Genomic DNA, 9,301 nt, shown 5'->3' on the forward strand with positions numbered 1-9,301 from the left:
GCTTAGACATCATATTAGATTAATTGTTGGGGGACACCTTGGCAGCTCAGTAGTTGATGGCATCTGCCGCAGCTCAGGTTGTGATCCCAGATCTGGGATTGAGTCCCACATCGGGCTCTCTGAGGGAAGCCTGCTTCTTCCTCTGCCTGTATCTCTGTCTCTCTCTATATCATTCATGAATAAATAAATGAAATCTTAAAAAAAAAAAAAAAGATTCATTGTTAGGGCACCTGTAAGATTCTTTAAGAAGAGTAGTCTTTCAGCACTGGAGGAGTGGAGGAATGAAATCAGCCTCCTAGGGCTATAACCAATTTATTTTCAGCCAAACCCTTAGCTAGATCTGGGAATAGAGACAGATCTTTTTTTTTTTTTTTTTTTTTTTTTTTTTCTCTCCTTGTCCCATCTTTTAGAAACAAAAATGGTATCCATTTATCTCTTCTCTTTTATCTGAATACTGTCTGAAGAGCTATACTTTTCCAGCTGCCTTATAGAATAAAACAGCAATGAAACAAAACAAAACAAAATAATCATCAACAACGAAACTCTATGGTCTGAGACTATGAGACTCATACTAACATATAAAAAATTCCACTTTGGGAATTCTGAGAAATCTTCCTTCTCTCTATTCAAAAAATATATGAAGCATCTAAATTGCTTTTAGAGTATTTTTCTTGCCTGAGCTTTTAGTTTACCACCCCAATGCTATCTTGATATTCAAAGAAAAACAATGATCCCCCTATTATCAATCAAGTCCTGCCCTTATCATAGACCGTGGAATACCTTTTATTTTATGGCTAATGAAGCCTTAAATATGGTAGGCTCTAGAAATTCTCTGGAACAAAAATATTGTGGTTTAACATCTTCCTTCTATAAAAACTTTATTTGGTAGGTGGTTGAAAGTTATTGAAGGATATTGAGCAGAGGAATGACATAGTCATACCGCAGTTTCAAAAAATACTGTCAATATGTTGAAAGGTTTTATTGGATTACTATAGCTCTAGAGGCAAGGATACCCATTCAACATTGGATCGGTGATCTAGATGGGAAGCAAGAGGGTTGTAACCTTAGCCATGATGCTTCAGATACAGAGAAGGTAAACTTGAGCTATAATTTGGAGATAATGTAGTAACTCAGTGAATATGGCAGAAAAAGAGCAGTGAAAGTGTGTGCCTCTGATAATTCCTTGGCTTTATTAATTTTTTTTTGATATAGGAAATTGAGGAAAGACTTAAATTAAAAAAACCCTAATTATAAAGTAGCCTCTGCCTATGTGCATTATCAATGGGATGGAAATCCGGATGTAAACTGAGAAATGGAATTTCAGCAGGAAAAGTGAAGATTTAGGAAATGTAAATGTATAGGATAAATAATTTTGAATTTAAGGAAATAATTCATAGCAAAAACTATTTTTTAGGGATCCTGGATGGTCAGAGGTTGAGCATCTGCCTTGGGGTCCATGATCCTGGGGTCCAGGATCGAGTCCCTCATTGGGCTCCCTGCAGGGAGCCTGCTTCTCCCTCTGCCTGTGTCTCTGCCTCTCTCTATGCATCTCTCATGAATAAATAAATAAATCTTTAAAAATATTTTTTTATGTTTCTCTGGAGAAAAGAAATTCCCCCCTTTTTTATAGCAGGAACACCAGTTCCTAAGTGACACAAGTCAATAAGCAGACAGGTTTGACATATATTCACTCTGGTCTAAAATCTTTTTATATGTTCACAATTGTGGGAACAGTTATTTGCCACTTTTTATATTTTTATTCTCCTTTGTGTAGTTCTCATAGCTCTATTATTTCCCTCTGTACTTACCCCCTTCACCTTTCCCTCGTAAGCGCGAAGTGTTTATGACATGGCCTCAGGTAATTGCCGTGTTATAAAGTCTTACAATCCACCCGGCACCTACCCATATCCTGCATATAGACGTCTCCATCTCTAGTTTTCAGACGGGGCTACAAGTTATAGGCCTAATAGCTGGGTAGGAATTGGGTAACTAGTTCATTTTATGTGATGATTTTTCCCTCATTTTTTGTGTGTGCCACCTGGACTGCTTGAAGTTGTACTGGCTATCAAGTCCTACCCAAAAGATTGAAGGAATTTTTTGAAAATATAAGCATAGCTCACAAAAGTCTCACAAAATGGACAGGTGACCTACTTGTATCCATACTTACTAATTAATAAACATTCATCAAGATGTATGAAGTACAAGTAAATATTTTACGATATATACAGAAGAAACAGAAGTGGTTCTTTCTAAATTTGACACAAAATGGTTTCTATACTTGATCTGCACATTGGTAACCCAAAATGAAATGAAAGGCAATTCTTTAACCTTTAATATTTGTGACATTTGCTTTAATATTGAACAAGTTTAGTAATTGTATATTGTAATTGAATGAATATAATATTCCTCCGCTATAATACAATCACTATAATTTCTGATAGCACGTTTAGATGGGTGCCTTTATTATAAGAACCAATCAAAGAAAATAAGAAAAAGATCACATACACTTTATTAGTCAAAAAATTGGAAGGGCATTTTATATTTTAGCTTTAGAGGAAGCATAATTTGATGACATTTGAATGTTCCCTCTATTTAGGACTTTGTCATGAAAATTGCCCTATTTTCTATGCACATTAAATGTTCTTTCAGAGAAAACATAAAATATTCCTGGATTAGTTCCCAGGTGCTGTTAAATATGTCCATTCTGCCTTGTAATTTGTACATCATTGTCTCACGTGGTGTTATTTGTGTTATTGATGGACCCATTCATTCTCGGTTGTAGGCTTCCTGTCTTTGTAAATTCTTTAGATGATCCTGCTTGTAATTACCCTTATGCTGAGCCCTTTCACTGTTATTTGAAGAAAGTTTTATAAATCACATTATGCATACACAACAGCATTGCTGTGTGTGGATTCTATTCTGTTCCATGTCTGAAGCCTCATCTGAATGTTGAAAAGAGGAATAAGAAATAGCCAGTGGCCAATTCATCTCCACATCTTTCCTCTGAAGGTAATTTCAGGGAATCTTTTCTGTCCCATTAATAACCTCCTCGGAGCAGCCTTATTGTTTAGGGTCACATTCATCCCTGTCTAATTTGCCTTAAATATTATGATTAGTCATCCAAGTTGTATGTGGATATCATTGACATTTCCAGATTTACCATATCTGGAATAATGAATTTCACATGTGTATTATTCTGTTTAGCAGAGATTCCAATTGCTTTAGACCTTTTATAATCTGTTGGAATACTTTCAGTTTTAAGAATTATAAGACTTTGGGACACCTGGGTGGCTCAGTGGTTGAGTATCTGCCTTTGGCTCAGGGAGTGATCCCAGGATCTGGGATTGAGTCCCACATAGGGCTCCCCACATGGAGCCTGCTTCTCTCTCTGCCTGTCTCTCTGCCTCTCTCTCTCTGTGTGTGTCTCTCATGAATAAATAAATAAACTCTTTAAAAAATATAGGACTTTGAATTTATTTATTTTATATTTTAAAATATTTTATTTATTTATTTATTTATTTATTTATTTATTTATTTGAGAGAGTGAGTGAGAGAGAGAGAGGGAGAGAGCACGAGCAGGGTGAGAGGGAGAAGCATACTCCCCACTGAGCAGGGACCCCCCCGACTGGAGCTGGATCCTGGGACTCTGGGATCATGACTTGAGCTGAAAGCAGATGCTTAACCAACTGAGCTATCCAGGTGCCCCAGACTTTTAATTTACTAATTAATTTCATACATTTGCAAGATTGCAATTAACTTTTTTATTTTTTCTATTTGAAATAATTGGTATTTGAAAACCATTATTTATTTCTTAGTATTTGTATAGTTCCAGTTACCACAGTTCTAACATTTTTTTTTTAGCTGAGGTCCACTTGAAAGAACTTCATTGTTCACTCATTCTTCTGGGATCCTATGGGATGTGTGTATATAGAGAATCTTTAAAAGTGTTTCTTACCTCTTCCATAAATCTAATGAAAATCTAAACTAAAGAATAATTGAAAGGGAGGAAGCTGCTTTGATTAAACGATCATAGTATTTTAGATATGGGAGTAATTTTTGGTAAGGTTCAACATTTTCTTAGGAATATATTATTACTCGAAGATACAAGGAAATAAGTTTTTCTTACTTGAGATATAGTTGAATATATCTCAATAACTATGATAAGTAATGAAAAATATGTACTTTAAAATATTCTATGAGCTTTTGATTCTTTAAAATGCTTAAATATATTGTGATTCCCCAGTACAGAAAATGTGATAAGACATATTTCCCAAAGCTAGTTTTTTGAAGACACTATTCAATGATTCACCTGGAAAAAGAAACAGCAAGACATAACAATATCTAGCTGTATATAAGAAAAGAACTGACCCCAGTGTTGTTCAATAATGTGTGTGTATTACCTAACTCACTAGTGGTAAAATTAAGATAGTACCTAGGCTTCTTGAATCCAATGTTCTGGATTCTCACCTGTGTCCCATTATTCTTAATAAATTTGATCATTTAATTAATAAAACATGAATTGAGTACTGAGTATATACCCTGTAGTAGGCACATTGCCAGACTCTGGATATAGTGTCTAGTGTCTTTTTTTTTTTTTTTTTTTAATGGAAAAGAGAGAGGGATTACCTTGTTCCACTTTTCATGGAGCTTAAAGTACAGTGAAAGATGGGGGAACTAACTGATGACACTATAAAAAAAATTACCACCAACATAGTGACTTTAAAAGGACACAAATTTATTCTCTTACAGTTCCAGGAGTCAGAAGTCTAAAATCAGCTTTATTAGGTTAGAGGAAAGGTGCTGGAAAGGCTGGCTCCTCTGGAAGGCACTGAAAGGAAATCTATTTCCTTGCCTTTTTTTTTCAGTTTTCAATGGCTACCCGGATTCTTTGGCTTGTGGATTCTTTCTCAAAATGTATCATTCAGTCCTTGCTTCCTATTGCTATCTCCACTGACTCGTAATTCATCTTCTGAATCTTATAAAGGACATTGTGATTATATTAGACCCATTTGGATAATCCAAGTGGCTAACTAGCAAGTTAGCATGATTTCACTGTCACATGTAAGTGAAGTCATATAGTATTTGTCTTACTCTAACTTATTTCACTTACCACGATACCCTCTAGGTCCATCCATGTTATTGCCAATGGCAAGATTTCATTTTTTTCTATGAATGAGTAATATTCCTGTGTGTGCGTGTGTGCATACCACACATATTCTTTATTCACTTATCTATCAATGGACATTTAAGTTGCTTCCGTATCTTGGTTATTGTAAATGTAAGGATGCACGTATCTTATCAGATTAGTGGGTTTTTAAAAATTGTTCATTGGTTTGTTAATCCTCCAACTTGAAGGCCCTCTTTACCTTTTGTGAGTTTTTTACGTGGGATTCCCATTAAGATGGGAATCTTAATGTACTCTCTTCTTTATATTATTGTAATTTACATCTATTTTCTATCCCTTTACATTGTATATATTATCCCCCCCAGGTTTATTGAGATATAATTGGCATATAACAATGTGTAAATGGAAAGTGTACAGGGTGTGGATTTGACTCATTTATATATTGCAAAATAATTACCATGATAGCATGAGCTAACACCTCCATCAGTTCATGAAATTACCATTTCTTTTTTTGTATGTGGTGAGAACACTTGAGATCTACCCTCCTAGCGACTTTCAAGTATTTATTATAGTACTATTCACTGTAATCACTATGCCGGACATTAAATCCCCACAACCTAACTGTTCTATAACTGAAATTTTGCACCCTTTGACCGTTTTCTTCCCAAGTCCCCAACTCCCCAACTCCTGGTAACCATCCCTCTACTCTCTGTTCCTTTTAACCTCTTTTTCTTTCTTTCTTTCTTTCTTTCTTTCTTTCTTTCTTTCTTTCTTTCTTTCTTTTTCTTTCTTCTTCTTTCTTCTTTCTTCTTTCTTTCTTTCTTTCTTTCTTTTTCTTTCTTTCTTCTTTCTTTCTTTCTTTCTTCTTTCTTTCTTTCTTTCTTTCTTTCTTTCTTTCTTTCTTTCTTTCTTTCTTTTTTTTGTTTTAGATTCCACATATAAGTGAGAGGATACAGTATTTTTCTTTCTCTGTCTGACCTATTTAGCTTAGCATAATGCCTTCAAGCTTCATTCATGTTGCAAAGGGCAGGATTTTTTTCTTGTGGTTGAATAATATTCCATTGTATATATTTACTACATCATCTTTTCTATTAATCTACTGATAAACACTTATATTGTTTCCATTCTTGGCTATTGTTAATAATGCTGCAATAAACATGACAGTTCAGATATTTATTCTAGACCCTTATTTCATTGCTTTTGGATATATACCAAGGTGGATATATTTTTTGAAGTGTAACATGATTTATTCACCTTAGTCTTTCTCAAAGCACTTAGTATAGTGTTTTAGAAATAGGAGATGGACGTTAAAGATCGGTACAATTGGTTAAACCAATGATATATAGATTCATTATCAATTTACTTGAAAATATTAATTTTTCAAGTAGTTAGCCACAACCAGATGAGATGTAGTGAAGCAAAATGAATCAGAAATTGCTATGGAACACAATAGAAAAATAAATATGAACATTAAAATAGATCACAAATAAAAGTATCAAAACTAGTTCCACAGGATTTAATAAGATTGTTAGTAATGATAAAGTATTAATGAGATCTCTCAAAATATCTTATGATCCATTTTCACCATTGGATGAGTGTCTGGAGTAGGCGGGCATAGGCATAGTTGGGGAGAAGATTTGAGGCTTGATTAATGCAGTGGATTCTACAGCTGGCTCCAATCAGAGTTGAGAAGACATAAGAGGACAAGTGAATCAAAGCCAGTCTATAATAGGCTTATTAATCCAAGGAGATAAATGGAGAATATAAATCAAAGTAACAATGTATAAAACTGTGGCCTATAAAAATCAGAAGGCAAAAATCTAAATATATATGCAAAATTAAGGTAGGTTTAGCTATAGATAGTTAATGTCCATGTTATTGATGTCGACATCCATTTTGCTGATGTTCCTAGTGGTTATGTTGGACAAGATGAAAGGAAAAACGTTGAGGAGAACCGTATCTCTTTCTTCATTCTTCTCCTATATCAACCAATACAGGAATGGGATCAATGGGATTGACAACTAATTTTTTGGATTCTCAGAAAGTTTTCCACAAAATTCAAAGTTTAGGAATCTCTAGCACAAATACGAGTCACCAAGTAGTTAATTTTAGGATATGGAAACACAAATATAATTAGCCAGATAACCTAACTACAGCGATGTTAGAATAGTTATGGGATATAAGCTGGAAACTTACTACTTTACCACAGACAGAGAAATCATTATATTAATTTGAATATTTATATAACATACTGTATTGCTTAAATCTTTCTACACAAGTGGCACAAAGTTATAAATTTGGTTGACGTACCTATTTTCAATATACCTTAATATCAAGGAGTTAAATCCCCTATGACCAAATTTCATTCAATCACCAAAATATTTCTGTGGTTGGGATGCATGCTTTTCTATGAATATTTACTTAGTGGCAATTATGTGTTGTCCACAATTTCACAGACTGGTAAATTAAGTCTAGTCTATGGCTTTATTTACATGCAAACCTAGATGGAGAGACAAGGTAATGGCCACGTATAGTTTAAAGAAACTGCAGAAGGCATTATGAGAATAAAAGAACAAGTGTGTTTTCCAGATTAAAAAAAAAATATTTTATTTATTTATTTATTATTATTTTTAAATATTTTATTTATTTATTCATGAGAGACACAGAGAGAGAGGCAGAGACCCAGGCAGTGGGAGAAGCAGGCTCCATGCAGGGAGCCCGACGTGGGACTCGATCCCGAGTCTCCAGGATCAGGGCCTGGGCTGAAGGCAGCACTAAACCGCTAAGCCACCCAGAGATCTCCCCAAAATTCTTTTAAATGGAGTTGATACTTTATGATTTTCAGTTAGAAAGAATAATTTCCTCTCTTATGGAATTACTTTGATAGGAATTCATCCATAATCTTGTTTTTTGTTTGGTTTTAATGAGTCTGATATAGTAAATTGAGCCCACAAACATCGTTTTAAGTATCTTTGTAGGTTTCAGGTTTTTTGCACCACACACACACACACACACACAATCTCATTCAAACATATACGTGTACACACCTTGCATGTGTGCTTTATAACGTTCAGTGTTCCCATTAGTACCTACTCCCTTGTTCCTCAGAATAAGCCTCTTGGATAGAAAGGAATTGTAAAGGGGAGATAGAAGCTAAATTCTCCCAAGCTATTTCTTGCATCTATACACCTCACTCACAAAGAAAAGTGCAAGAAAGCAGTTCATCTTCAAGTGAGAAAATGCAACAATAGCATAGGTATTTCATGCCATTAATGAGTGGTAATTTACTAGTTTATAAGAATAAAGAAATCTGGACTTTATAAGAGCATATTTGCATACATTCAATTGACACCCAAATAATGTACGCAAAAAAAAAAAAAAAAAAAAAAAGCCAGAAAGCAATTCACATTCAACAAACTGGTGTTAAAAGAAAAGTTTAAAACCTTGTTAGGGAAACAACTGACTTAAAATACCAGTAAATATAAATAGGCGGATCATAGCTACAAATAAATCAAGTGGCTTAATATTCATTGGTTGTGAGGAGTCACAACACTGTATATAATTAGTTATCTGGAAAAAAATAAAGATCACCAGCTAAGGAAACACTGATATATCCAGACAAATTCAGGCCTGATGAAGTATGATCAGTTAGATCATAAAGGAAAAAACAAATATCTGTCATTCTATTCTCCTCAGGGAACGATTAGAGCTGTTAAATCTGTGGGCTATAGTATCAAACTGGGTGATGCCAGCTGATTAGTCCCAGAAGTTCTAGAACAGCTGGCAGTCACCCAGAGTTCACTTGGTAGTGGGGGACCTAGAGTTTCGACTGCACAATAAACTGAGTCATCACAATTGACCTGGAAATAAACCTGGTAAATCGAAACAGGTTTCATGTTTAAGAAATTGTATATGTTTAAAAAGGCAATATATTAACACTGGAATCTAAAGTAAACATATCAGGAACTTTAAAACTAAAATTGGGGTGGAGGGAGCCAAAAAAACTCCCCCTTTTGTTTCATAATGGAAAGGGAACAACCTGTGGTTAAAAACTAACTAGATGAATCTTTTGTAAGATAAAACATCAAGCTCTGAGACCATAGCTGGAAGCCAATAGGACCAAAGAGGAAGTTACACTATTTTTTTTTTGTAATCAATTGACAGAAATTTGGGAGT

This window comes from Canis aureus, chromosome 4 (assembly GCF_053574225.1).
Source record: "Canis aureus isolate CA01 chromosome 4, VMU_Caureus_v.1.0, whole genome shotgun sequence".
Lineage (NCBI taxonomy): Eukaryota > Metazoa > Chordata > Mammalia > Carnivora > Canidae > Canis > Canis aureus.